Source organism: Gigantopelta aegis, unplaced genomic scaffold (assembly GCF_016097555.1).
Source record: "Gigantopelta aegis isolate Gae_Host unplaced genomic scaffold, Gae_host_genome ctg5923_pilon_pilon, whole genome shotgun sequence".
Classification (NCBI taxonomy): domain Eukaryota; kingdom Metazoa; phylum Mollusca; class Gastropoda; order Neomphalida; family Peltospiridae; genus Gigantopelta; species Gigantopelta aegis.
The window spans coordinates 7,892-34,186 of NW_024534717.1; the positions used below are offsets into that span (position 1 = coordinate 7,892).

The window sequence follows — 26,295 nt, forward strand, 5'->3', positions numbered from 1 at the left end:
GACGGGAACCCGGGAGGGCTGACGGGAGGGCGCCGCAGAAAGGGGCGGCTGGTAACCCCGGAGTCACCAGAAAGGGGGGAAAAATGGAAGACATAAGGTCTAAGTGTTGGGGGGGGGCGCCAAAACGGTGGTTGAATTTAAGTCAGGGCCGACGTAATGCGCAAAAATAGGCGGATTGTTAACCCCGGAGTCACCCAAAAAGGTTAGAAAAAGGAAGGCAGATGGCTGGGGGGGGGGGGGGGCGCAAAAAGGTGGGGGGAAAGTGACCCTGAGCGCCTACGTTCTTGACCGCCAGAAAGACGCTATTCCCCACTTAGCACCAACAAAGTTTAGAAAAATTAAGTAATAAGGCCAGGTTTTTGGTGCCAAAATGGGGTTAAAGATTGAAGCCTTATTTCCTACGGAGGGCACGGGACAGAAATACGCGGATTGGGAACCCCGGAGTCACCCAAACAGGTGAGAAAGTGAGGCAGAAGGTCGGGTATTGTGGGCGCCAAAATGTTTGGGTTTATTTTTAAGAACCCTGGAGGGGCCGACGTTAGTGGGCGCCAAAAAGACCGGAGGTGACCACGCAAGCACAACCGGTTGAGGGGGGGGCTGGAGAATGGGACGGAAGGGGGGCGGCAGCGCGGGTGCGGCGCCGAGGAAGCGCAGAACGATAACAACCAGCAGGGTGTACTAAAGGCGCGGGAAAGAACGAAAAAAAAGAAGAGAGGGGGAAGGACAAGAAGAAACGGCAGGCGAGTGAGGCGAACCGACCCACAAGACACCCAGCCTCAGCTCCATAAAAGAGACTACAGCCCTAATTCTCTAGCCGCCCATTGGGATACGCCAAAGAGTAGGCGGGTAACATCTCAGAGGCTGAGGCATTGCAGAACACCTGGCCCACAAAACACTGGCAATGCCAACCGTTTTAGTTTCTTTATAATTGACGGAAATTGTCTCAATGCTCTTGTTTGGTGCGCCTATGAATCGCATTACGATAACATCCCATCAATGGTCAACTAATTGGGCTTTTAAATAATTAAACTATAAGAATCTTATGTTTTAAAGGGACAAAATACTCATCCTTTTATCATGGACCGAGCCCACAACTACACCACCCTCTCTCCATAAAGAGAGACTACCAGCCCTATTCTCTAGCCGGCCTTTGTGACACTCCCCTAGGCGTAGCCAGTAACCAATCAGGAGGTCTGCATTGCAGAACCTGGCCCACAAACAACTGGCAGATCACAGCTGTTTAGATTTCTTTATCCATAGTACTGAAGATTGTCTTCATGGCTCTTATAGGGGCGCCTATGATTCTCATTAACGATAACATACCAGCAATGGTCAACTAAATTGGCTGTTTAAGAAAACTATATGTTTTTAAGGGAAAGAATAAACTCATCCTAGTCATGCAGTAACCGGTGCCCCACATACACACAGCCTCATCTCCAAAAGAGAGACATAACCAGCCCTATTCTCACCGGCCTTTGGATTCGCCAAAGAGTAGCTGGTAACCATCTCATAGGTCTGATGCATGCTGAACAATGCCCACCAAACACACTGGCAATCACAACTTTTTTAGTTTCTTTATATAGGTACTGAGAGTGTCTTCCTGCCTCTTTGGGCGCCTATGATCTCATTCACGATAACAGACCACAATGGTCCCAACTAATTGGATTGCTAAAAAAATAATTAACTATAAGAAAACTATATTTTTGAAACTTTAGGACAAGAAATAAACTCATCCTATTTAGCACGAACCGAGCCCCACAAATACACCACCTCATCTCCATAAGAGAGAACACCAGCCCTATTCTCTAGCCCGCCTTGTGTTGATACTCCAAGAATAGGCTGGTACCATCTCAGAGGTCTGTGCTTGCAACACATGGCCCACAACACACTGGCACTCACAAAACCGTTTTTAGTTTTCATTATATGTACCTTGAAGATTGTCTTCATGCTTCTTGTGGGGCGCCTATGAATCTCATTAACGATAACAGACCACAATGGTCAACTAATATTGGCTGTTTAAAAAATTAAAAACTATAAAAACTATCTTTTTTTTAAGTGACAAGAATAATCTCATCCTATTTATGCAGGACCGAGCCCCACAAAAACACAGCCGCATCTCCTAAAGGAGACTACCAGCCCTATGTCTCTAGCCGGCCTTTGGGGACACTCCAAAGTGGGCTGTAACCATCTCAGAGGTCCCCCCCCCAGATATTCATTGCAGAACCCTGGCCCACAAGAAACTGGCAATCACCACTGTTTAGTTTTCTTTATATATGTACTGAAAGATTGTCTTCATGCTCTTGTGAAGGGGCGCCTATGAATCTCATTAACGATAACAGACCAGCATGGTTAACTAAATTGGCTGTTTTAAAAGAAACTATATTTTTTTAAGGACAAGAATAAACTCCATCCTATTAATGCAGGAACCGGGCCCCCCAAATACACCAGCCCTCATCTCCAATAAAGAGAGACACCAGCCTATTCTATAGCCGGCCTTTGGATACTCCAAGATTAGGCTGGTAAACCATCTCAGGAGTTCTGAATGGCATTGCAGAACACGGGCCCACAACACACTGGCAAATCAAACTGTTTTAGTTTCTTTATATCTGTACTGAAGATTGTCTTCATGCTCTTGTGTGGGCGCCTATGAAATGTCATTAACGATAACAGACCAGAGCATGGTCCAACTAAATTGCTGTTTAAATAATTAAAACTATAAGAACTATATTTTTTTAAGACAAGAATATTCTCATCCTATTTATGCAGGAACCGGGCCCCACAAATACACCAGCCTCATCTCCATAAAGAGAGACTTCCATCCCTATTCTCTAGCCGGCCTTTGGGATACGCCAAGAGGTAGGCTGGTAACCATCTCAGAGGTCTGATGGCATTGCAGAACACTGGCCCACACACACTGGCAATCACAACTGTTTTAGTTTCCTTTATATATGTATGAAGATTGTCTTCATGCCTTGTGGGGCGCCTATTGAATCTCATTACATAACAGACCAGCAATGGTCAACTAAATTGGCTGTTTAATAATTAAAACTCATAAGAACTATATTTTTTAGGGACAAGAATAAACTCATCCTATTTATTCAGGAACCGAGCCCACAATACACCAGCCTCATCTCCATACAGAGAGACTACCAGCCCTATTCTCTAGCCACCTTTGGGATACTCCAAAGAGTAGGCTGGTAACATCTCAGAGGTCTGAATGCCATTGCAGAACACTGGCCCACAACACACTGGCAATCACAACTGTTTTAGTTTATTTATAATGGTACTGAAGTTTGTCTTCATGCTCTTGTGGGGCGCCTATGAATCTCATAAGGAATACCTGGTCTTCATCATCTACTTTCATGTCGACGATATATTGAGATGGTGACATAGCAAATACAAGGCAGGATCAGAAAAACACCACACAATCCCAAAAGATAACCATAATCCATTCTAAAGAAAAGACAAGATTCAAGCTTTTTAATTTATCTCACCAATCCATGTAAAGTAAACCACCAACTGCATTAAGAATCCAGTGAACACATCATAGACTGGATAGCAATTACCAACCTCATTTTGAAGCTATAATAACAAGATTATATAAACAATCACTACAGTTATACATACTGCTGAAAATGCAGAATCAATTAAATGTTATGAACTATCCAATTGCTCGAGGAAAGACAGTTTGAACATCCTAGCAATACAAATATTATACCAATATTGTGTGCACTACCTTGAACTAGCGGATCAACACCTTTTTCAATGAAATGGTTAAACGTGGAGTTGATATCAGACAACAGATTATCAATACCATTCTAATCAATCATATCAGGTATAATTTATAAGATTTTTTGGGGCCAAAATTTTTTTTAAATTTTAACCATTTTTTCCTTTTTTGGCGCCAAAAATACGCGTATTTTAGAACCACTTAGTCACCCCAAAGCTTTCAGAAAATTTCAGTCTTAATTTCTAAGATTTTTGGCACCAAAATTTTTTAGAATTTTACCCTTTATTTCCTTCGTTTTTTGGGCGCCAAAATACGCGTATTTTAACTACTAGTCACCTCAAAGTCTTACCGTATAATTTCAGTCTTAATTTTCGAAGATTTTAGGCGCCAGATTTTTTTAAAATTTAAAACCCTTTATTTCCTTCGTTTTTTGCGCCAAAAAAGACCGTAATGTAACCTGTTTAGTCACCCCAAGTCTTTGGAAAATTTCAGTCTTAATTTATAAGTTTTTGGGCGAAAAATTTTTCAAATTTAACCTTTATTTCCTTTGTTTTTTCACTAAGCCAAAATACGCGTATTTCAGTCTTGATTTCAACGATTTTTGGCGCCAAGACTTTTTAAAATTTTAATCCTTGTTTCCTTTCTTTTTGGCACCAAAAATACAAGGAAAAAACTAATAATTTAAAAATTTTTGACACCAAAATTTTTTTACATTTAAAAAATAAATCTTTTTTTTTCGTTTTTTGGCGCCATAAAAACGCGTATTTTTAACCCCTTTGTCATTGTCAGACCCCCAAGTCTTAGGGAAATGTTAGTCATAATATCAAAAATTTTTAGCGCCAAAAATTTTTAAATTCAAACCCTTTATTTCCTCCTTTTTTGGCCCAAAATACTCGTATTTTACCCCTTAGTCAATCCAAATGCTTTGTAAAAGTTTTTAAGATTTTTGTGAAAAAATTTTAAATTTAACCCTTTGTTTACTTCTTTATTTTTTAACTAACAGTAGTATAGTACTTTTACTTATGTCTATACTGATTTAAATTGTTTATCGTTTAGAATGAATTTTCTGACTATAACTGTTTTTCTCTCTTCAAATGGCAGCCCTTTTTAATTGATTGAAAAATGTCACGAGCTCACATTCCTCATGGTCATGGCATCTTCTATACTTTGCTTATGGAAAGTACAACGAATCTTGTTCTTGTGAGTCTGATCATATAAACATGATGTCAAAAGAACTGGATGATTTGTCAGAAAACCACTTACTTTGAAAATTTTGAATCTGATAAGTAATAAGGAATTACAGTGAAAAAATGAGTGCCTGTGAATTGAATGGACCTTTAGTAACCGACGAAGACAATGGGCAATTAAAATACACTTTAACCATGCTCCATTTAGTAAAGCAACAGCCAAGAAGTGTAAGTCTAACTTCCTACCACAATAACCCACCATCAACATCATCTGCCACACCCACTGCTATTTTAATTGTGGCTTACTTTGACCACACCTCAATATTTCAATTATTCTAGGTCAGCCTAGAATATAGCCTGACTATACACAAGACAAATATTACAGCTGACCACCTACCAACAATTGGTGTGGCTATTCTGACCACACCTCTATTTCAAATTAATCCCTATGGTCAGCACCACGCATAATTATAGTAGACACACACTACCAACTATTGGTGTGGCTTATTTGGACCACACCTCATATTTTTATTTATGCTCTAAGGTCTGCCCAGAATAGCCTTGGCGTGTTTGGGGGTGGAAACAAGACAACTAATTTGTGGCTTGTGACTTCCTCACACCTTCTCTCCTGGATTATATAGTCACCTTTTTTCCTTACTCTATAAGGTATAATTGTATTGTACTTTAATTACAAATACACACTGACCACAATCTATGACTGTCAAATGTAACTTTACTCTCAATGATATACTACCATTTATGACCTTGTGTAAAATACTAGTAAACTTACACCCTCTGGGGGGGGTTTTTGTGAGATAGAAGAGTTGCTTGAGACAGCAACCCCCAACCTAAAATCTGCAGAAAAAAAGTGAAAAAAGAAGAACATGAAAAATGAATAAATTATCACATATACATATTTTAAATTACAACCAAAATAAGCGATACATTAATTGAAATAATATTGTGCTCCAACTTACATAATGCACACTACCTTACCCCTTAGACTGGAGATCCTGGCAACTCCCAACCTAAATACTATAGAAAAAGAAACAGAAATAAGAAAAATATGAATAATATATTGTTTATAAAGCCTACATTAAGTCAATTACTCCATGCTAATCCATCACTAACTGACAGAAGAAGAAATAATATTGTGCCCTAAGTCAATAATGGCAGATCAACTTACCCTTGGGCAGCAGCACCCCCCAACCTAAAGATCTGTAGAAAAAGAATTAAGAAAAGAAGAAAAAATATGAAATAATATATTATAAAATTATAAATAAATTGTACCGATCCACCACAACATTAGATCCTGGACTGTTACCAGAAATAAGAAATATATTAGTTCCACTACTACTACCACCACACCTAGATTCAGGACTCCTAAAGACGATGAGAAACATAAAATAATAATAAGAAAATAAAAAGTAATTATGTAATATAGATTCATGCTCCAACGAGGCCATACACATTACATTACATTTACATATATTGACAGTATATCATTTGAGAGTGGTACATTTGACAGTTGTACTTTGGCAGCATCACAAAATAAAAGTTACGAAGTACTCTAACAGTTTTACTACCATCAGAAACTTACACTTTTATAAATTCTTAACACCTGTTTTGTGTGTGTATGGGTACTCAACTAAAAGGTACAATGTTATGTTATCAGAGTGTTATGATTTTACTAACAGAATAAACCTATATGTACCTTTAGTAACATTAATAAACAAACTGTCCAGATTGTTTCACTAGTACATAACATAGACACAACATAAACTGCCTACAGAATAAAAAATTATATCATCATTAACTATAATTGTGTATGTTACTACATTATGTTTACCATGTTTATATCTGCTAGCAGCATCCATATACCAAAGACTCTGGAAGTGATCTAGTGTCTAAATATCATATAAAGCAGTTTATAACTATTAAATAGTTTGGTAACTTTTCATTAGCTTACTATTCAGAAATAGGAATAGCATATAAACCTATGAAAAAGAATGGATATAACAATAGTGATCTGACAAAGCTACTTGAAAATCTTTCTTGTTTTTAATCCAAAGTTGTTCTTACTATCATAGCACTCAAACACATTAGGAGTAATATACAATTAATACCCATTTTATATGTGTACCTCATATTAGGGGTGATAGGAGACATTGACATGAAAGAAATACTGCAATAAACCATGAGCTATTCTTACAGACAATAAACAGTAAACTGATAATTGACTAACCTCCTTATCAGTAGTCTTTACTGTAGTCTGAAAATATACATTGACAAAAATGTGAACAAAATTAAATAGAATGATTATTCTTACAAACATATTTAGACATCAAGTTGTTCCTCTAGACCACACACATTTGGTTTAACGAGTTTTATAAACTCATTATAAACCTGTGATAAAGAGTGAGAGAACAACAATTAATTATACTACAGTCTTACATATTCCTTATTACCAGGAAGTTAGTAGACAAATCTGACAATTTATTCAACTCCATGACACTTATGCAATTAAAAACATATCCATATTGCAATGGTAAATGACAGACCTTTCAACTTCTTTTCGATCTTGCTGTAGCAATGTCTATTTTTAAAAGTTATTGGCGCAAACTTCTGCACATCACGTGATTTGTAGTAATACTGACGTAGTGCACGTATTCAGTACGTATTAAACTAATGACCTGTAGTATACTAAGTCAGTATACTGTAATTACATAAACCCATTTTCGACCATAATACTGAACTACTGACAGTTGATGCAGCAAGAATTGAAGAAGGATGAACTCACAGTTTTGTTTATACAGTAGAATATATGTGACCTAATTTGGTAAAAGGGACTACTTCTGTCAAAATAAAAAAATTCTCAGGTATGGACAGAAAAAGTGATGATTTAAAATATTTTTGAGAATTTGAATTAAACCAAAAAAAAGAATAGTACCTGACAGTCATTTTAAAGCGTCTATAAATCCAAGTTCTTTCTAGATTAGCACATAGAAGCATTTGTGTTCTCATATATTAGTGTAACTATATGCGGGGGTGGAAAATTAAATTCCCTATTCTCAAATTAATTTTTGGTATTAGCCACGGTATTTCCGTTTATATCTTGTTTCTTTAGCAATGCATGCATTTATCCAAGGTATCAAACAATTCAGCATTATCTATACTTTCAAATGGTATGAAAATGTGAAAATGACAGAAATGACTCAAGTGGTCCCTTTTTGCATATCCGGTACACAATAGTCAGACTTGTTTTAACTCCTGATATGCAGAACATCAAGATTGTGTTATATGTAATATTGTTGTGTTATCCTCTTGTGTTATTGATCTTTAATAACTTTTTACAATTGTACTCTTCTCAACAATGAGATTAATTTCTTGATATACATGGGCAACAAGTTGAACTACAAAATATGAACTCAAATCCTCTTCATGGCTCCTTTAGAAAAGCCAAATATTTTGTTCAATCACAATCAACAGCAAACATAATCAAATCTCTTAACTGTTTTTTAATATAGTCTTCTTTGAAAAGTTTTTATGTACCTAATCTATAATCTCTTTCATTACTCATTCGTTAGCCCAGTTATCATAAATATGAACAGTTCCTGTCTCCAATGTCAAGAAGTCCAGCTGATTTCCAAATCAAACCGAACTATAATATGGAGGTCGTAACACTACCACATTTTCGTATATTGTTATATTATATACTATTATACTTAACAAATCAGCATGTGAAAAATATAGCTCTCCATCAAATATCGTCCTAAAGTCATTAATGTTAAAAGTTGTGGTCAACTGGTGTTACCACTAATAGATAATTTTCACAAACGTTTTAAATGTGTGTAAAATAAATGTATTATTAAAGCAAAGAGTAATACTATAATAACATATTTTAATGACTGAAATTAAAAAGACAATACATTATTTATCTCTAGGATAAATCCACATGATGTTATTAAAGGAATCTTGCATCTGCTAGCTCCTTCTACAAGATTCTAGCACACCATGTCCCATCAGATTAAGGGGAGCTCCTATAATAAATTTTCATAAATAGCAAAAGGTATTCACTTTACCTGTTGGATAGAGAGAACCTCCACCAGTTTCTCTGACAAGGATTTCTCATAATCCCAGCAATGAATACCATATTCATATAAGCATCAGCTCCACCCATAACCCATGCACAAAATAAGAGCTGAAGAACCTAATGTACAAATGTTATGTCCCTGTATATTATATGCATTATTTCATAGTTACGCTACCCTTTAACATACTAGGATAAGCTGCCCAGTCCTTGAATTGTTACTAGCTTTGGAATAGAATATTCCAGATCAGTTACTACTAACTTCTGCAGTTCTGTTAAAGTGTAATTAAAGATTTCATCAACTGGTGTTTACCTCTAATATTAGATACATGAATTGGTCGATCATTCATATAATCTCCACCCCCTTCTGTAGCAGAAAATAATTGATCTTGAAAGCAAGTTATAATAACGCCCACAAACAACCTGAGATAATAATGACATCATTCCATATGTTAAATATTAATGTACAGCACCTCTTTATTAATAGTTAATCCAATACATATACAGAAAAATCGTGAACCTAATGGACATAACTGTGTATTACATTTAATATACCTATGAATAAATTAGTTAATTGGATCAATTATCCGGTAGGAGCGTCTGTAAAATCCCATTGATAATGATGTTTCCTCTCCACAAAATCTTCAATGAATGATTGGTGAAGTTTTCATATCGAACTTACTGATGATTAGATAAAAACTTTTTTTAATAGAGTTAATAATGAACTTGCTCTACTTTCTAATCTAAGTATTTAATTAATCTAGTACTGTTACTTTATATAGTGCTTATTGGTCCAATGAGTGGTTTATATCCTAACTTACGGATAATAAGGAACATGAAAGACTGTAGCATAATTAGGTTTGTGTTCTCTCACTCTATCACAGATTTGCAGAAGCTATAATACCTTCATGGTATTATTAAAAAGCTGTCATTGTTAAGATCCTATATGTATACAGAGGGGGTGGAGTTTATTGTGTTGAATCAAAAAAATGAAACAAATATGCTTTCTTGAGTATGTTTGGTTAAAAATATAAGAACAGAAAAATATAGTTTATCTACACAACAATTAGTATTTCTCCTGTTAGTTACAATTTCTCTTTCTTATCACCCACACGATTCCTAACAAAAGTCTCTAATCTTTATTTACACATTTATCATCTTACTACTTAAGGAAGATTTTTCAAAAGTTTTTGGCGCCAAAATTTTTTTTAATTTAACCCTTTATTTCCTACGTTATTAGCGCAAGAAACACGCGTACTTTAACGCCTTAGTCACCCAAAAAGTTTAGAAAAAATTTAAGTCATAATTTCTAAGTTTTTTGGCGCCAAATTTTTTTTTTAATTTAACCCTTTATTTCCTAAGTTATTTTGCCCAGAAATACGCGTATTTTAACCCCTTAGTCACCCAAAAAGTTTAGAAAAATTTAAGTCACAATTTCTTTTTTTTTTGAAGCCAAATTTTTTTTAAAAGTTAACCCTTTATTTCCTACCTTATTTGGCGCAAGAAGTACGCGTATTTTAACCCTTTAATCACACAAAAGTTTAGAAAAATTGAAGTCATAAATTCTAAGTTTTTTTGGCGCAAAAAATTTTTTTAATTTACCGTTTACTTCCTACGTTATTTGGCGCCAGAAATACGCGTATTTAAACCCCTTAGTCACCCAAAAGTTTAGAAAAATTTAAATTATAATTTCTATCTTTTTTGGCGCCAAAAATATTTTAAATTTAACCTTTCATTTCTTACGTTATTTGGCGCCAGAAATAGGCGTATTTTAACCCCTTAGTGACCATAAATTTTTGGAAAAATTTAAGACATAATTTCTTTTTTTTTGGCGCCAAAAATTTTTTTTAATTTAACCCTTTATTACCTACGTTATTTGGCGCAAAAAATACTCGTATTTTAACCCCTTAGTCACCAAAAAGTTTACAAAAATTTAAGTTATAATTTCTAATTTTTTTGGCGCCAAAATTTTTTTAAATTTAACACTTATTTCCTACGTTATTTGGCGACAGAAATATGCTTATTTTACCCCTTAGTCACCCAAAAAGTTTAGAAAGATTTAAGTCATAATTTCTAAGTTTTTTGGCGCCAAAAATTTTTTTTAATTTAAAACCCTTTATTTCCTACGTTATTTTGCCCAGAAATACGCGTATTTTAACCCCTTAGTCACCAAAAAAGTTTAGAAAAATTTAACTCATAATTTCTAATTTTTTTTGGCGCAAAAAAATTTTTTTAATTTAATCCTTTACTTCCTACGTTATTTTTGCGCCAGAAATACGCGTATTTTAACCCCTTAGTCACCCAAAAAGTTTAGAAAAATTTAAGTTATACTTTCTAATTTTTTTGGCGCCAAAAATTTTTTTTAAATTTAATTCTTCATTTCATACGTTAATTGGCGCAAAAAATAAGCGTATTTAAACCCCTTAGTCACCAAAAAAGTTTAGAAAAATTTAAGTCATAATTTCTAAGTTTTTTAGCGCCAAAAAAAATTTTTTAATTTAATCCTTTATTTCATACGTTATTTGGCGCCAGAAATACGCGTATTTTAACCCTTAGTCACCCCAAAAGTTTAGAAAAATTTAAGTCATAATTTCTATTTTTTTGGCGCCAAAAATTTTTTTAATTTAACCCTTCATTTCTTACGTTTATTTCGCATCAGAAATGGGCGTATTTTAACCCCTTAGTCACCATAAATGTTTGGAAAAATTTAAGACATAATTTCTAAGTTTTTGGCGCCAAAACTTTTTTTGAATTTAATTCATTTCCTACGTTAATTGGCGCCAAAAATAGGCGTATTTTAACCCCTTAGTCACCCAAAAAGTTTAGAAAAATTTAAGTCATAATTTCTTTTTTTTTTTTTTTTTTGGCGCCAAAAATTTTTTTTTAATTTAACCCTTTATCTCCTACGTTATTTGACGCCAGAAATACGCGTATTTCCACCACTTAGTCACCAAAAAGTTTAGAAAAATTTAAGTAATAAATTTCCAAGTTTTTTGGTGCCAAAATTTTTTTAATATTTAATCCTTTATTTCCTACGTTATTTCACGACAGAAATACGCGTATTTTAACCCCTTAGTCACCCAAACAGTTTAGAAAAATTTAAGTCATAATTTCTTTTTTTTTGGCGCCAAAATTTTTTTTTTAATTTAACCCTTTATTTCCTACGTTTATTTGGCGCCAAAATACACGTATTTTAACACACTGGCAATCACAACCGTTTTAGTTTCTTTATATATGTACTGAAGATTGTCTTCATGCTCTTGTGGGGCGCCTATGAATCTCATTAACGATAACAGACCAGCAATGGTTAACTAAATTCGCTGTTAAATAACTAAAAAAAAATAAACTATATTTTTTTAAGGGACAAGAATAAACTCATTCTATTTATGCAGGAACCGAGCCCCACAAATACACCAGCCTCATCTCCATAAAGAGAGACTACCAGCCCTATTCTCTAGCCGCCCATTGGGATACTCCAAAGAGTAGGCTGGTAACCATCTCAGAGGTCTGATGCATTGCAGAAACACTGGCCCACAAAACACTGGCAATCACAACCGTTTTAGTTTCTTTATATATTTACTGAAGATTGTCTTCATGCTCTTGTGGGGCGCCTATGAATCTCATTAACGATAACAGACCAGCATGGTCAACTAAATTGGCTGTTTAAATAATTAAACTATAAGAATCTATATTTTTTAAGGGACAAGAATAAACTCATCCTATTTATGAAGGAACCGAGCCCCACAAATACACCAGCCTCATCTCCATAAAGAGAGACTACCAGCCCTATTCTCTAGCCGGCCTTTGGGACACTCCAAAGACTAGGCTGGTAACCATCTCAGAGGTCTGATGCATTGCAGAACGCTGGCCCACAAGACACTGGCAATCACAACTGTTTTAGTTTCTTTATATATGTACTGAAGATTGTCTTCATGCTCTTGTAGGGCGCCTATGATCTCATTAACGATAACAGACCAGCAATGGTCAACTAAATTGGCTGTTTAAAGAAACTATATTTTTTTAAGGGACAAGAATAAACTCATCCTATTCATGCAGTAACCGGGCCCCACAAATACACCAGCCTCATCTCCATAAAGAGAGACTACCAGCCCTATTCTCTAGCCGGCCTTTGGGATACTCCAAAGAGTAGGCTGGTAACCATCTCAGAGGTCTGATGCATTGCAGAACACTGGCCCACAACACACTGGCAATCACAACTGTTTTAGTTTCTTTATATATGTACTGAAGATTGTCTTCATGCTCTTGTGGGCGCCTATGATCTCATTAACGATAACAGACCAGCAATGGTCAACTAAATTGGCTGTTTAAATAATTAAAACTATAAGAAACTATATTTTTTTAAGGGACAAGAATAAACTCATCCTATTTAAGCAGGAACCAGCCCCACAAATACACCAGCCTCATCTCCATAAAGAGAGACTACCAGCCTATTCTCTAGCCCGCCTTTGGGATACTCCAAAGAGTAGGCTGGTAACCATCTCAGAGGTCTGATGCATTGCAGAACACTGGCCCACAACACACTGGCAATCACAACCGTTTTAGTTTCTTTATATATGTACTGAAGATTGTCTTCATGCTCTTGTGGGGCGCCTATGAATCTCATTAACGATAACAGACCAGCAATGGTCAACTAAATTGGCTGTTTAAAAAATTAAAACTATAAGAAAACTATATTTTTTTAAGGGACAAGAATAATCTCATCCTATTTATGCAGGAACCGAGCCCCACAAAAACACCAGCGCATCTCCATAAAGAGAGACTACCAGCCCTATTCTCTAGCCGGCCTTTGGGACACTCCAAAGAGTAGGCTGGTAACCATCTCAGAGGTCAGATGCATTGCAGAACCCTGGCCCACAAGAAACTGGCAATCACAACTGTTTAGTTTCTTTATATATGTACTGAAGATTGTCTTCATGCTCTTGTGGGGCGCCTATGAATCTCATTAACGATAACAGACCAGCAATGGTTAACTAAATTGGCTGTTTAAAGAAACTATATTTTTTTAAGGGACAAGAATAAACTCATCCTATTAATGCAGGAACCGGGCCCCACAAATACACCAGCCTCATCTCCATAAAGAGAGACTACCAGCCTATTCTATAGCCGGCCTTTGGATACTCCAAAGAGTAGGCTGGTAACCATCTCAGAGGTCTGATGCATTGCAGAACACTGGCCCACAACACACTGGCAATCACAACTGTTTTAGTTTCTTTATATATGTACTGAAGATTGTCTTCATGCTCTTGTGGGGCGCCTATGAATGTCATTAACGATAACAGACCAGCAATGGTCAACTAAATTGGCTGTTTAAATAATTAAAACTATAAGAAACTATATTTTTTTAAGGGACAAGAATAATCTCATCCTATTTATGCAGGAACCGGGCCCCACAAATACACCAGCCTCATCTCCATAAAGAGAGACTTCCAGCCCTATTCTCTAGCCGGCCTTTGGGATACTCCAAAGAGTAGGCTGGTAACCATCTCAGAGGTCTGATGCATTGCAGAACACTGGCCCACAACACACTGGCAATCACAACTGTTTTAGTTTCTTTATATATGTACTGAAGATTGTCTTCATGCTCTTGTGGGGCGCCTATGAATCTCATTAACGATAACAGACCAGCAATGGTCAACTAAATTGGCTGTTTAAATAATTAAAACTATAAGAAACTATATTTTTTTAGGGACAAGAATAAACTCATCCTATTTATGCAGGAACCGAGCCCCACAAATACACCAGCCTCATCTCCATAAAGAGAGACTACCAGCCCTATTCTCTAGCGGCCTTTGGGATACTCCAAAGAGTAGGCTGGTAACCATCTCAGAGGTCTGATGCATTGCAGAACACTGGCCCACAACACACTGGCAATCACAACTGTTTTAGTTTATTTATATATGTACTGAAGTTTGTCTTCATGCTCTTGTGGGGCGCCTATGAATCTCATAAGGAATACCGTGGTCTTCATCATACTTCATTCGACGATAATATTGAGATGTGACAATAGCAAATACAATGGCAGGAATCAGAAAAAAACACCACACAATCCAAAAGATAACCATAATCCATTCTAAAGAAAAAGACAAGATGAAAGCTTTTTAAATTTATCTCACCAATCCATGTAAGTAAAACCACAAACTGCATTAAAGAATCCAGTGAACACATCATAGACTGGATAGCAATTACCAACATCATTTTGAAGCTATAATAACAAGATTATATAAACAATCACTACAGTTATACTTACTGCTGAAAATGCATGATCAATTAAATGTTATGAATATCCAATTGCTCGAGGAAAGACAGTTTGAACATCCTAGCAATACAAAATATTATACCAAGTATTGTGTGCACTAACTTGAACTAGCGGATCAACACCTTTTTCAATGAAATTGTTAAACGTGGAGTTGATATCAGACAACAGATTATCAATACCATTCTAATCAATCATATCAGGTATAATTTATAAGATTTTTTGGGCCAAATTTTTTAAATTTTAACCATTTTTCCTTTTTTGGCGCCAAAAATACGCGTATTTTAACCACTTAGTCACCCCAAAGTCTTCAGAAAATTTCAGTCTTAATTTCTAAGATTTTTGGCACCAAAATTTTTTAGAATTTAACCCTTTATTCCTTCGTTTTTTGGCGCAAAAATACGCGTATTTTAACTACTTAGTCACCTCAAAGTCTTCGTATAATTTCAGTCTTAATTTCGAAGATTTTAGGCGCCAAGATTTTTTAAAATTTAACCCTTTATTTCCTTCGTTTTTTGCGCCAAAAGACGCGTAATGTAACCTTTTAGTCACCCCAAAGTCTTTGGAAAATTTCAGTCTTAATTTATAAGATTTTTGGGGCGAAAAATTTTTAAAATTTAACCCTTTATTTCCTTTGTTTTTTCACGCCAAAAATACGCGTATTTCAGTCTTGATTTCAACGATTTTTGGCGCCAAGACTTTTTAAATTTAATCCTTTGTTCCTTTCTTTTTTGGCACCAAAAATACAAGGAAATAAACTAATAATTTAAAAATTTTTGACACCAAAATTTTTTTACATTTAAAATCTTTTTTTCGTTTTTTGGCGCCATAAAAACGCGTATTTTAACCCCTTTGTCACCCCAAAGTCTTAGGGAAATTTAAGTCATAATATCAAAAATTTTTAGCGCCAAAAATTTTTTAAATTCAACCCTTTATTTCCTTCCTTTTTTGGCGCCAAAAATACTCGTATTTTAACCCCTTAGTCAATCCAAATGCTTTGTAAAATTTTTAAGATTTTTGGTGAAAAAAAGTTTTAAATTTAACCCTTTATTTACTTCTTTATTTATTAACTACAGTAGTATAGTACTTTTACTTATGTCTATATGATTAAATTGTTATCGTTAGAATGAATTTCTGACTATACTGGTTTCTCTCTTCAAATGGCAGCCATTTTATTGATTGAAAGAAATTCACGAGATCACATTCCTCATGGTCAATGGCATCTTCTATACTTTGCTTATGGAAAGTACAACGAATCTTGTTCTTGTGAGTCTGATCATATAAAACATGATGTCAAAAGAACTGGATGATTTGTCAGAAAACCACTTGACTTTGAAATTTTGAAATCTGATAAGTAATAAGGAAGTTACAGTGAAAAAATGAAGTGCCAGGTGAATTTGAATGGACTTTAGTAACCTAAGAAGACAATGGCAATTAGAAATACACTTTAACCATGCTCCATTAGTAAAGCAACACCAAGAAGTGTAAGTCTAACTTCTACCACAATAACCCACCAATCAGACATCATCTGCCACACCCACTGACTATTTTAATTGTGGCTTACTTTGACCACACCTCATATTTCAATTATTCCTAGGTCAGCCTAGAATATAAGCCTGACTATACACACAAATATTACAGCTGACACACCTACCAACAATTGGGTGTGGCATATTCTGACCACACCTGTATTTCAATTAATCCTAGGTCAGCACCACGCATAATTATAGTAGACACGCCTACCAACTATTGGGTGTGGCTTATTTGGACCACACCTCATATTTTTATTAATGCTCTAGGTCTGCCCAGAATAGCCTTGGCGTGTTTGGGGGTGGAAACAAGACAACTAATTGTTGCTTGTGACTTCCTCAGCCTTCTCCTGGATTATATAGTCACCTTTTTCCTTACTCTAGAAGGTATAATTGTATTGTACTTTAATTACAAATACACACTACCAAATCTATGACTGTCAAATGTACCACTCTCAAATGATATACTACACTTTATGACCTTGTGTAAAAATACTAGTAAACTTACACCCTCAGTGTGGAGATAGAAGAGTGTCTTGAGACAGCAACCCCCAACCTAAAAATCTGCAGAAAAAAAGTGGAAAAAAGAAGAAAAAAAATGAAATAAAATATAATAAAAATTATAAAATAAAGCATACATTATTGTTACCTCCAACTTACAACCACACCTAGATCCTGGACTCCAACGATACTATAAAAAGAAACAGAAATAAGAAATAATATTGTGCTATAAACTACTAAGTCAACATAATGCACATCACTAACTTACACCCTGAGATGGAGAGATTGTCTTGGGCAGCAACCCCCAACCTAAAGATCTGTAGAAAAAGAATTAAGAAAAGAAGAAAAAAATATGAAATAATATATAATAAAAATTATAAAATAAAGCATACATTATTGTGTTACCTCCAACTTACTACCACCACACCTAGATTCAGGACTCCAACGATGCTACATAAAGAAAGAAGAAAAAAAAGTATATTATGTAATATAGGCTAACATTACATTACAATATATTGACAGTATATCATTTGAGAGTGGTACATTTGACAGTTGTACATTTGGCAGCATCACAAAATAAAAGTTACGAAGTACTCTTAACAGTTTTACTAACAAATAAGAAACTTACACTTTATAATTCTTTAACCTGTTTTGTGTGTATGTGTGACTCAAACATAAAAGGTACAATGTTATGTTATACAGTGTTATGATTTTACTAACAGAATAAACTATATGTACCTTTAGTAATCATTAATAACAAACTGTCCAGATTGTTTCACTAGTACATAACATAGACACAACATAAACTGCCTACAGAATAAAAAATTATATCATCAGTAACTATAATTGTGTATGTTACTACATTATGTTACCATGTTATATCTGCTAGCAGCATCCATAATACCAAAGACTCTGGAAGTGATCTAGTGTCTACAATATCATATAAAGCAGTTTATAAACTAATTAATATTTGGTAACTTTTCATTACTATTCAGGAAATAGGAATAGCATATAAACCTATGAAGAAAGAAGGGATATAACAATAGTGATCTGACAAAAGGCTTACTTGAAAAATCTTTCTTGTTTTTATCCAAAGTTGTTCTTACTATCAGTAGCACTCAAACACATTATGATTAATATACAAATTAATACACAATTTATATGTGTACCTCATATTATGGTGATAGGAGACATTGACATGAAAGAAAATACTGCAATAAACCATGAGCCTATTCTTACAGACAAATAAACAGTAAACATGATAATATGACTAACCTCCTTATCAGTAGTCTTACTGTAGTCTGAGAATATACATTGACAAAAATGTGAACAAAATTAAATAGAATGGATTCTTACAAACATATTTAGACATCAAGTTGTTCCTATAGCCACACACATTTGGTTAACGAGTTTTATAAACTCATTATAAGCCTGTGATAAAGAGTGAGAGAACACACAATTAATTATACTACAGTCTTACATATTCCTTATTATCCAGAAGTTAGTATACAAATCTGACAATTTATTCAACTCCATGAACACTTATGAATTAAAAACATATCAATATTGCAATGTAGAATGACAGACCTTCAATTCTTCTTCGATTCTGCTGTAGCAATGTCTATTTTTAAAAGTTATTGCGCCAAATTCTGCACAATCACGTGATTTGTAGTATACTGACGTAGTGCACGTATTCAGTATATTATAACTATGACCTGTAGTATACTAAGTCAGTATACTGTAAGTTACGATACAATTTTCGACCATAATACTGAACTACTGACATTGATGCAGCAAGAATTGAAGAAGGATTGAACTCACAGTTGTTAATACAGTAGAATATATGTGACCTAATTTGGTAAAAGGGACTACTTCTGTCAAATAAAAAAATCTCAGTATGGACAGAAAAAGTGATGATTTCAATATTTTTGAGAATTTGAATTAAACCAAAAAAAGAGAATAGTACCTGACAGTCATTTTAAAGCGTCTATAAATCCAAAGTTCTTTCTAGATTAGCACATAGAAGCATTGTGTTCTCATATATTAGTGTACGATATGCGGGGGTGGAAAATTAAATTCCACTATTCTCAAAATTAATTTTTGGTAGTAGCCACTGTATTTCCGTTTATATCTTGTTTCTTTAGCAATGCATGCATTTATCCAAGGTATCAAACAATTCAGCATTATCTATACTTTAAAATGGTATGAAAATGTGAAAATGACAGAAATGACTCAAGTGGTCCCTTTTTGCATATCCGTCACATATAGTCAGACTTATGTTTTAACTCCTGATAATGAAGAACATGCAAGATTGTGTTATATTAATATTGTTGTGTTATCTCTCTGTGTGTTATTGATCTTTAATAACTTTTTACAATTGTACTCTTCTCAACAATGAGATTATGTTCTTGATATACATGGGCAACAAGTTAACTACAAAATATGAAACTCAAATCCTCTTCATGGCTCCTTAGAAAAGCCAAATATTTGTCATCAAAATCAACAGCAAACATAATCAAATCTCTAACTGTTTTTTAATATAGTCTTCTTTGAAAGTTTTTATGTACCTAATCTATAATATCTTTCATTACTCATTAGTTAGCCCAGTTAATCATAAATAGGAACAGTTCCTGTATCAATGTCAAGAAGTCCAGCTGGATTCCCAAATCATAACATAACTATAATATGGAGGTCGTAACACCTACCACATTTCGTATATTGTTATATTATATACTATTATACTTAACAAATCAGCATGTGAAAAAATATAGCTCCATCAAATATCGTCCCTAAAGTCATTAATGTTAAAAGTTGTGGTCAACTGGTGTTACCACTAATAGAGTAATTTTTCACAAACGTTTTAATGTGTGTAAAATAAATGTATTATTAAAGCAAAGAGTAATACTATAATAAAATATTTAATGACTGAATTAAAAAGACAATACATTATTAATCTCTAGGATAATCCACATGATGTATTAAAGGAATCTTGGCATCTGCTAGCTCCTTACTACAAGAGTCTAGCACACCATGTCCCATCAGATTAAGGGGAGCTCCTATAATAAATTTTCATAAATAGCAAAAGGTATTCACTTTACCTGTTGGATAGAGAGAACCTCCACCAGTTTCTCTGACAAGGAGTTCTCATAATCCCAGCAATGAATACCATATTCAATATAAGCATCAGCTCCACCCATAACAACCATGCACAAAATAAGAGCTGAAGAACCTAATGTACAAATGTTATAGTCCCTGTATTATTATATGCAGTTATTTCAATAGTACGCTTACCCATTTAACATGACTAGGATAAGCTGCCAGTCCTTGAATTGTTACTAGCTTTGGAATAAGAATATTCCAGATCAGTTTACTACTTCTGCAGTTCTGTTAAAGTTAATTAAAGAGATCATCATCAACTGGTGTTACCTCTAATATTAGATACATGAATTGGTCGATCATTCATATAATCTCCACCCCCTTTCTTAGCAGAAAATAATTGATCTTGAAGAAGTTATAAATAACGCCCACAACAACCTGAGATAATAATGACATCATTCATATGTTAAATATTAATGTACAGCACCTCTTTATTAATAGTTAATCCAATACATATACCAGAATAGGGAAACCTAATGGACATAACTTGTATTACATTTAAATATACCTATGAATAAATTAGTTAATTGGATCAATTATCCGGTAGGAGCGTCTGTAAAATCCATTGATAATGATGTTTCCTCTCCAACAAATCTTCAATTAATGATGGGTGAAGTTATTACATAGTCAGAACTTACTGATGATTAGGATAAACTTTTTTAATAGAGTTAATAATGACTTGCTCTACTTTAGTATCTAAGTATTTAATTAATGCTAGTACTGTTACTTTATATAGTGCTTATTGGTCCAATGGAGTGGTTTATATCCTAACTTACGGATAATAAGGAACATGAAAGACTGTAGCATAATTAGGTTTTGTGTTCTCTCACTCTATCACAGATTTGCAGAAGCTATATACAATTCATGGTATTATTAAAAAGCTGTCATTGTTAAGAGTCCTATATGTATACAGAGGGGGTGGAGTTTATTGTGTTGAATCAAAAAAATGAAACAAATATGCTTTCTTAGTATGTTTGGTTAAAAAATATAAGAACATAAAAATATAGTTTATCTACTACAACAATTAGTATGTCTCCTGTTAGTTACAGATTTCTCTTTCTTATCACCCACACGAATTCCTAACAAAAGTCTTAATCTTTATTTACACATTTATCATCTTACTACTTAAGGAAGATTTTTCAACAACTTGATGTGCTAATTCAATTCTTCGCAAATTGTTCAGCTCCTTTAAAATCAAAGTCTCCATTGAAACAATGGCTATTCTTTTAAATAAATCAGTCACATTTTCTCCTATAGCAACACTGTGATGAGATTATTTCACATATGTTGATATTACAATACCAGTATTTGCTGATGTTATCCATAACTCAGCATCATATTGCAAAGCATAGTCTACTAAAAGTGGCTCTAATGATTCAAACACATGATCTGACTAAATATAACAAAGAAAAGCATTGTTAACTTCTTATAAAGAACTTACAACAAGATCTCTTTAGTACCACTAAGAATACTTCAAAAATCACTATAACATTTATCTCTAGCTTCTTGCAACCATTCTCTAGGTTTTAACATGTGTCTTTACAATAGCATTCCAAAATAATTTGAATTACCTAGTTTTTTTCAAGAGTTTCATGACATACACTTAAATCAAATGCTAATACTATAGCTAAAGGACAATGAAGAAAATAATAGGAGATTTAAATGTACCATTTGCTCCTCTAAAGTAATTTGTAGTGACTCCCTTGAATCGCTCAGCTCCAGCTGTATCCCACCTGATATAAGTAATTCTATTATATTATAATTAAATATAATTAACTAACACTGAAGATTCAGTGATTGTCCCAGTACAAAACATTTCTCCACTTCAAAATCAACTCCAATGGTAGTTTTATAATTGCTTTCAAATTTATCTTGACAAAACCTGTTGTATATATATATATTTGTATATATATAGTTAACAAACCGTAACAAAAGTGATGTCTTGCCTACACCTGGTGAACCAATGATGATTACTTTAGCAGATTTAGATGAATACATAGTACTGCACTTGGTTAATAAAATTAACATGATAACATTAAAACTCTAACTTGGATAATGTGGACATGATGATGATGACTGGATCCCTCGACAATATTGAATAACTTCAGTGTTTGAACTGGGTCTGCTTGGACCATTTTCCTGAAGCGGTATAGTATGGCTACAACAATAACATAATCATGAATTTAATTGAATCTATTATCGTCTTACTCGAATGTAGCTGTCCACATATCTTGGCTCCCTAGCCATCAAAGATGCACTGTCAGCAAACGTGTGGGATGCGCGAGGCTACACCTTTCGTTAACAATCGAGCATGCGCAATTCTTATATTCCCTGTGGGTTATAAAGAGAATGGCTACTAAGCGTGGTTTCATCCTAACCTAACCGGTCCTGAAGCGGAGAAACCTATTGTTGGAAAAAGGATCTGAAGGTAGCTTTTTAACTAACCCCAGTCAAAACAATCCAGGAGATTTTACTCTGTCTGTAAGACGTGAAAATGAAGTCACTCACATCGTATTCAGAATCAAGGAGACTATTATGATTTGTATGGAGGAGAAAAATTCGCTACAATTAGCAGAGTTGGTTCAGTATTATACTGAAAACCCAGGCCAACTTAAAGAAAGAAGTGGCACTATTATAGAATTAATTGCAACCAGTTTACTGTGAAGAGTTCACAACTGAACGATGGTATCACGGAGGAATTAACGGCAGAGAAGCAGAGGTCCTTCTAATGTCTAAAGGCCAAGATGGTAGCTACTTAGTACGTTTGCTGTCAGCACACAGTCCAGGTGATTACGTTCTCTCAACTCGGGTAGGTGATGAATAGTAGCGCATGTCCAAAATTCGTTACCGTGACAACATGTTTGATATGGGTGGAGGCCCTCAATTTCGCTCTTTGCCTGATCTTGTGGAACATTACAAGAAAAATCCTCTTGTAGAAACCAGTGGTCGTGTTATCAATTTAAAACTACCTTTTCATAGTACATCTTTCTCACCTCTACACATTAAACTTCGTGTACAAGAGTTAGAGAAACAAAATCATGACATTGTATGGAAAAGCTGGATTTTGGGAAGAATTTGAACAAATGCAACAACAAGAAACACGTCACTTGTATAGTCGTAAGAAGGTGTAAAACCAGAAAATCGCCCAAAAAAAACCGTTTCAAGAATATTCTCCCTTTTGACCATACTCGTGTTTACTCTTTAAAGATGGTGATCCAGATGTCCCTGGTAGTGATTATATTAATTCTAATTATATTAGTGGTGAAGTTGCAGGTTCAGAAAGATGTTATATTGCCACTCAAGGATGTCTTCCAACAACTATTAACGACATTTTTTGGCATATGGTTTTGGCAAGAGAAAAGCAGAGTAATTGTGATGATTACAAATGAAGTTGAGAGAGGACGTAACAAATGTGCCCGTTATTGGCCAGGCCCAGGGAACCAGGAGTATATGGCAATGTCCACGTAACCAGTCTAGAAGAAACCTTGAATCCTCATTACATTTTACGTCATTTTGAAGTTACTCATGAAAAATCTGAAGAAATACGACATATATTTCAATTTCATTTTAAGGCTTGGCCTGATCATGGTGTCCCTCAAGATCCTGGAGTAGTCCTTGTTTTTCATGAAGATGTTAATCTTAAGACTAAAGAGATACAAGATGAAAACCCTGGCCCCACTGTTGTTCATTGTAGTGCAGGTATTGGACGTACTGGAACATATATTATCATTTGATATCATTATCAAGCTTATCGAAAAACCAAGGTTGGGAGAGCGAGATTGATATCCAACGAGTGTTCAAGTTGCTCGTGGACAACGTTCTGGCATGGTGCAAACAGAACAACAATATAAATTTGTATATCGTGCCATACAATATTATGTTGAGGCATATCAACAACAACTATCTGCTAGTCAGTTAGCTACATATGACAACTTCCAATTTTCAGGTAAACCAAATATCGAATCTGTCTATGGGAACCTACCGCCACCTCAACAATCTCTTAATGGTGCTGCTGATATACCACCTCCACGACCTCCAAAACCTTGAACTCTTTCATAGACTCTTCCTAATATACATATGCTTATATATATATAATTCTATTGAATCATGTGTGAAGTCATTTCTAGATTATTTGAGTGTAATAACTTTTAATTAGCACTTTTAACACAAGGTCACGAACACTTTGAAATGCTCCAACTAGTGCACCTAACTGTATTTTTTCAGATTGTTCCTGCTGATAAATGATATCTAGATATTAAATTAATATACTAGCATTTTAGAGTTGATGACAACTCACTCAATGTTAGACATCTTGCTAAGCAAATTCATTTTCACTCGAGAAGGAAAATTCCACTAATTATAGAGCAAAATGAGCACATTTTATCAATACTTTACCTCTGTGTACATAACAATGAACTTCTGTCAAATATCTTGTAATGCTAGCCCTTTGGCTCACTTTGAGATGAGTAATCTCTATGTTAGCATAAACAATTGAACATACAAACTATTCTCACTTTGATAAGCTGTGACAAAGTCATCACTCAACATCCATTCTACAATCTGTAATAATATCTTCAGGTAATGGTTGACCAGTACACAAATACACAGACAGTTTGTTGACCTCATTATAAGCCATTGAAGTACTCTATTAAAATGAGTGCTGCCCCTGTAATCTTTATTATATGAACCTGTAATATATTGAGAGGCTCTTCTCATGTCTCCTTGTGATAATGTAATAACACTCTCTATACCATCCTCACTTGTTGCAATACTACGTGCACGACAAAAACAAATGATACTTATGAACAAAAATAACATACTGCTCTTGTTGAATGATATAATGTAATAGTGATATCATTTGATCTGGTGTTAAAGACCAAACGAAATCGTTGTACATCTTGATGTACCGCTGGTATGATCTTGATAATAATTACAAATGAGACAAAATCGAACATTTTCTGTATATTTTCTATTACTAAAAGATATGTATTATAGTTAAAATTATAACAACATACTTCGTCTTAAAGCATTTTGGGCATCTCGAGTCATAGCATCTGCTTCATCTAAAATAATTAATTTAAATCCAAAACGAATATGGTCCGAGTACTAGCAAAATTTAATATAGGTCCTCTGACAACATTAATACCACAGTCATCAGAAGCATTAACTACGTATAATAGTTATATTTAAAAATGGGTGTGGTTACATCGATACCTCTAAAACCATTGAACTCATTTCTGATGGAGCAAATATCATTTTTGCACAAGCTAATATTGTACTAGCGTTTTACCAGTTCCTGGAGGACCCATAAAAAAGAAGATGAGGTAATCGATCTTCCTCAAGAAAATCGTTGAACTGTATTGAAGCAACTAAAAACTGATTTATAACACATTATATGTTATTGTAGTAATAATTTCATTATGAGATATTTTAAATCATTCAAATGTTGAGGTCGATAATTTTTCTACCCTAAATTAAAAGTGAAAAAGAAATAACATTTCAACTAAACCAAGGTAAATTAGCCATGTTGCCAGCTATCACTGTGACCTTATAATGATAGCTAATCACATGAAGAGACACTAGGTAAAAAGTATTGAAGTAATGGAATGGTACGACGATATCTTCAAACGAGACTACGCATTATGTGAGTCCTCGATCACTGAATATTGTTGTGTGTATGACCTTCTTTTAATGTAGCTTATCTATTGCTGTTATTAGAATCATAGGATCACTATTTAGGTGAGTAAAGTTTGTATATAAAATACCAGCTACATCAAGTCTATTTAAAAGCATTTTTGGATCGACATCACTTATTGTAGCAGTATTTT

At 34.5% G+C, this 26,295-nt stretch overlaps 2 pseudogenes; one reads left to right on the top strand and one right to left on the bottom strand.

Annotated features, from left to right (window-relative positions):
- Window positions 1–370: 370 nt before the first annotated feature.
- On the top strand, window positions 371–24,514 carry LOC121366478 (annotated as a pseudogene).
- A 76-nt stretch (window positions 24,515–24,590) lies between these two features.
- On the bottom strand, window positions 24,591–25,931 carry LOC121366476 (annotated as a pseudogene).
- Window positions 25,932–26,295: the final 364 nt, after the last annotated feature.